The sequence below is a fragment of the Coffea arabica genome, chromosome 4e (genome assembly GCF_036785885.1).
Source record: "Coffea arabica cultivar ET-39 chromosome 4e, Coffea Arabica ET-39 HiFi, whole genome shotgun sequence".
Taxonomy (NCBI): Eukaryota; Viridiplantae; Streptophyta; class Magnoliopsida; order Gentianales; family Rubiaceae; genus Coffea; species Coffea arabica.
Window position 1 is genome coordinate 10,178,174 of NC_092317.1, and position 5,623 is coordinate 10,183,796.

Genomic DNA, 5,623 nt, shown 5'->3' on the forward strand with positions numbered 1-5,623 from the left:
GGAACAGAAGAAGAACAAATTTAATGAAAAAACGAAGTTGTAGCGTACAAGATGAAGAGCGTTCAACTAGTACTACTTAGAACTCTTCTTTGCCATGCAAAAAAACTCTCCAGCCATGTGTGTTGACTCACAATTGATCTTCTTATAGACATTCCTTAAGTGTACTGTGGGCTTCAAATTAATGACAAGTTAATTTGATTAGATTTATCCCAAAGTTAGTAAACTTCTCGCAGTTCAAATAGCCTCTTCAGCTTCATCTGTTAGTAATTAACTGCAATTTGGCTTAAAAATCAAGAAGTCTAGGAATAGATTTATGCCGAGATCTTCTCATACCAAAATAAGATCCTGTTGTATGATATTTACTCTTTTTGCTGTTTTGGCAAGCTGTTAAAATTAAATGCTCATCAACTATTGTCTCCATTTTCTCCTTCTCCAAGCAGAAAATTTTTAAACAAGCTAGTAGAACTAGAGAGCATCTCATGTTCTTAGATCCTATTATATTAAACATCCTGAGTATCATGCTTGAAAACTATAAATTCAACTGTGTGATTTATCATCAATCAAAAGATAATACGACCCCATTCTATCAAAATGACTAACCAAATAGATTAATTACCAAAAAATAAAAGGCAGAAGAGTTGCAACTTATAGAATTGCATTCTGAGCAAAATACTGACATGTACATATGATGAGATTATGTTCCATTACTTGAGCACACCAGCAATTTTTTTATGCTAAGGCTGATTGCTTCCATGTTCTTAAGTTTCAACCTGAGGAAAGCTTCACTAAATTGAAAATATTGACTTCATCAATTCCACTTCCCATACGTGCTCTCATCCCTTATGTTTCCTTAACACTTTTATTAACCATATAATTTCGACTAAATGTGTCGAAGCATTGTTTTCCAATCTAAAACTTCATATTTAGAACAACCTTTCGTGTTTCTCAAAACATATACATTTGCTATCGATATAAATGGAATAGAAAATTTTGGCACTAATTTAGGTCAAGCCAAAGCATACATAGCATACATGGAGATCATCGCGTGACCATGCAGTCATGGCCTTTATCTCTTCGGCTAATTGACGATCATATCTACTCGAAATTGACAGTATAGCGTTCAATGTATGTTTCTGCTAGCCATAATCTGCTCAGACAAGCTATTAACTGCAAACTGAAATTCTGACTTTTCCACGCCTAGTCCTATATAGGTGCTAACTTCTTCGTTTTGCCCTCCATGTCTTGTTACAGAACATTATTTGTAAACTTAGTAAGGTCTCAGTTTGCTTAGCATTTTAAGCCTCATGATATCCAAAGATTCAGGGATATATGATCTATATTATGCAGAATAAGTCAGCAATATGAAACCACCACCTGGTTATTAGTTTTCTCCAAGCAAGTTGCATTTGTCAACCGATTACTAATATTCTGTAAGAATAGAGCAAACCAGCAAATTCCAAACAGCAGATGCTATGTTGTTTAGATCTCATCTCATGTGGCTCATTCACTTGAAAATTAGCCAACTAAGTAGTATGAGATTTAGATCTCTTCATATGGCATGAAATCCAAAAAAAAAAGTTCATACATCCATATTGTAGTAGGCCAGACTTACCTATCTCCTTAGCAGTTGAGATAGCATAACCAGAAGATGCATCTTTTGTGTGGTCTTTAGGATCTGAAAAAGGTTTTGAACAAAGAACTGTTGATCAAGTGGCTATGGAGCAGGTTTCATGAATCTGCACCAAGAAATGGTGGTAATTCCAGCAGTGCTTGCTACTGTTGCTGAGGCAACACTCCAGAATTCCTGATGCGTCTTTGTTAGAATTATCTGCGCAAATATCACATTAAGTTCAATTGCAATTCTAGATATACCTTCAAAGATTGAGCATGCTGCATTTATGAAATGCCCAATTGCATCTTTTCTTAGTTGCTGCACATATTGGGCAGACCTGGAATGGAATGGTCAAAAAAACCATCAAATTGCCACTGAGAATTGAAAACCAAGAGAATCAGCATCCAAGAAAAAATCAATAATCCATGCGATAAGGTATTTGTTGGTTTCTTTCGAATTATTGGTTTGTGGTCAGTGACGGCCAGGATTTTTTTTTTGGGGGGGCCAAAATTGAAATTCCATTCAAAGATGACTAATTCATATATATATATATATATCAACTCTCATAATATAAACTAAAATTGAAAAAATTTAGGGGGGGCCAATTTTATTTTACACACATATTTACATATTATGAATTAAAATTCTCAAAACTTAGGGGGGGCCATGGCCCCCCTCTGCCCCCCTTGGCTCCGTCATTGTTTGTGGTCCCATGTATCAATTTGGAGTTTGTGTGGTTACACAAAAGAGTATCAATCAGGCTATTTCTAAACAAATCTAGTGGGGAAAAGAAATATGCCGCTGTATTTGGGCTTGGGTTGCTATTCATTCTAATAAACACGAAGAGTCCATAGGGTTTCCTTTGTTTCCTATTCTTATGGATTAAAATTAGCAAGAAAACATTTTGGGTTTGAACATTCCGTCAATAAGATTATTGAATGGGAAAAAAATTATGGTTACAAAGTATGATGCAGTCTAGCAGTTGTTTCCCATGCAAACAACTTGGATGGAAATTTTTCTTTTTTTGCATAAGAAATCTAAGTGGTTATGGGGAACTTGTTCTGTGAGCTATTGCATGTTGTGGCTCAATGTTTTCCAATAGTTTGGCTGCATCCTCAATCATTTTGCGTCTATTTAATTCTCTTTTATTCGACCATAGTTAAAATCATAAGATTGACATGGGTATTCTGGTTTAGCTCTTTACATGTCAATTTCGTGATTATTTTAGCACAATTTTCATTTATAGTTAAGATTAAGAATTATGGATAAATATGGATGCTTTAATTAGCCCCGTCTCAACGCGATTATTTAATTGGATAATATATGCATTGAGGGTCAACTTTAAGGTTTTGGATCTCTTTTTATGCTAAACACTGTCATATTCTATATGAATCCTTCTAAGAATTTTATGAACAAAAGTGCCATTTATCTGTTTTGCTCTTCTATATATGAATGATATGGAGAAGAGTTTATGGACATAAAATTTTTGTCTCAGTTAAATAATTGATAAATTTTAATGAATGGAATCACCAAAGTAACTTTTATTATATTTATTGATTTATTTAAGGGCAAAAAACCTGGGCGGCCATTAAACTTTTCCCAAGATCATGTTTTGGCCATCGAACTATTTTTTGTCAATAATTGGCCACTAAACAACTTAATCAGGCCACCCGTGACCATTTCGTCGATAATAGCTCTTAATTTCTGAAATTAGCATTACACGTGGCAAACCACAGGGGCAATTTTGTCCGTCAATCCACTGACCGTTCACTTACATTAATACATCAACTGAAAAGAAAAAAAAGAGCGGTAGAAACAAGCCAACTAAACAAACTGAAGTGTCTGGTCTTGTGGAGGAAAAAATAGGGACTCAATTTCTAGCCCTAAATTCTGTGTCAGAAATCGAAGAAGCCAAGAATGTCGAGACGCTCTCCTAAACCCATACCTAGATGCTCCTGCGGATTAACAGCAATGGTGAAGACCTCATGGACAAATTGGAACCCAGCAAGAAGATTTGTGGTCTGCACTTTAGGAGAGGTAAGATCTTAGAGAGGTAAGATGTTAGATTTGTAATGGAAATATTATAACAAGAGGATTTAGTCTTGGAAAATGTAAATTGCAGGATGAGGGATGTGGTTTTTGGGAATGGTATGATCCAACAATGTGCGAAAGATCAACTCAAGTGATTCCTGGTTTGCTGCGAAGAATGAATAGAATGGAAAGTAATATGGAGGAATTAGAAACTTCAGCAAGAAGATGGGAAAATAAAGCTCAAAAATTGGAACTTAAAGTTGCAAAATTGGAGGGTGAAGTGAAAAAGCACAAGACCAGAGAGCACTATCTCAAAAGAGCTCTTCTCGGTACATGGGCTTTTATATTGTTGTATTGTTTTTGCTGCTATCTGAAGACTGTTATTAAGAGTGACCATATGTTGGCCATCAAGGGATAGTTAATGTTGTTTGGTGATTGTGAAGAAATGGAAGTAGCAAGGTTGAGTGGATACAGCTTTTGGTGGTAGTGTCCGTAGCAATAGCAGACCAAAGATTCCCATGTTGTATTTTATAGTGAATTTTTCATTGGTTTGTTTTCTTATGTAATGGAATCCTTGCTGTAATTGTGTTACTTTTTACTGAATGAATGGATGCAAGTTTTTTGTCGTTTCTTATGAATTGCTGTAATTGTAGTTTCTTATGAATGCGGCATTATAACACAGTAAATTAAGACAAAAGGAGTATTTCCATTGGATAAAACTAACTACAAAAGTTTCCAATTTGCAGAAGTACACAGCTTTCTGTTGAATATGCAAAAAGATAGTGGATGAAAAATAAAAGGCATCCACCATAACAAAACAAAAGCCATCCACTATCAACATGAAGTGGATCCTGCAGTTAAACTTTAATGCATCTATTTTAACAGCCCACTGAACTTAAATAAACTATTATAAGTCAAAAGACTTATGTACATATCAGTCACCATCATCAACATCTCAGATCACATCTACAACTGTATCCAATTCCATCTAACTTGCACCTGCACCTCTGCCTCTTGTAGATCTAGATCTAGATCTACCAGCATTTGCACATCTTCTACCCCTCCACCTACCAACCTTGAAGGGTGGTTCCTTTCCCAAGTAGGCATAGTTAGCATTAATCATCCCTTTGTCAGCATCAGTCAAGGGCCGTTTACCATTTCTGTTGAATTTCCTGCCAGATCTAGAACTTGTAGCTGCTGGATCTGGTTGCTGAACTACTGGTATTGGCTGTTGAAGTGGTGGAGTTGGGTGTTGGGACATTAGATCTGATTGCTGAGTTGCAGATGCGATTGGTTGGCTTGGTTGGCTAGCTGATGGAGTTTCCTGTTGCTATTGCCCTTGGGTCTCTATACCTTGTGACTGAACTACTTTTGCTTGCTGTTTTCTTCTTGAAACCTTGTACAAATGGAAGTTGATTAGAGACTATATTTATGTATACTATATGACATTTGAAATACATTGAACTGTATGTATACTCACATGTTTTTTCTTCTTTGGCTGGCCAGATTGTTGGTGCTCAGTCACCTCTTTGCATGTTGCAGCATTGTGCCCTGTTTTACCACATTTTCTGCAATGCATGGTGACATTTTTTCTAAGTTTTCTTCCATGGTTCTTCCCTTCTGTCTCATCTCTTCTCCTTGCCTTTTTTGGCCTCCCAGGCTGGACAGTGGGAATTGGAGGATCAAGTTGAAGCATGCTGGACTCAGGCCACAGTACTTGGCTGCTGATGGGTTGCAAGACATTATTATAAATCTGTAAAAATAAGCTCTTGTAGTAACATTCCACAATCATTTCATGTGGATCATCCTCAGTTTGCTTAATTGCTGCAATGGCATGGGTACAAGGTAAACCAGATAATTCCCAGATTCGACAAGTGCAACTCTTCTTTCTCAAATTCACAGCAAACTGGGAATTCCTTGGGCCCTTTACCTAATAACCATCAATCCCATTGAACTGTGGGAACCACTGGAAAGACTCTT

General features: G+C 36.4%; 1 long non-coding RNA gene across 1 annotated transcript; it reads right to left on the bottom strand.

Annotated features, from left to right (window-relative positions):
• Window positions 1–976: 976 nt before the first annotated feature.
• LOC113741620 (uncharacterized) lies at window positions 977–2,126 on the bottom strand. Its single transcript, XR_003460673.2, has 2 exons — window positions 1,873–2,126; window positions 977–1,804 (listed from the first exon to the last, which is right to left on the bottom strand). It is a non-coding gene; the product is annotated as an uncharacterized lncRNA (long non-coding RNA).
• Between the last annotated feature and the right edge of the window lie 3,497 nt (window positions 2,127–5,623).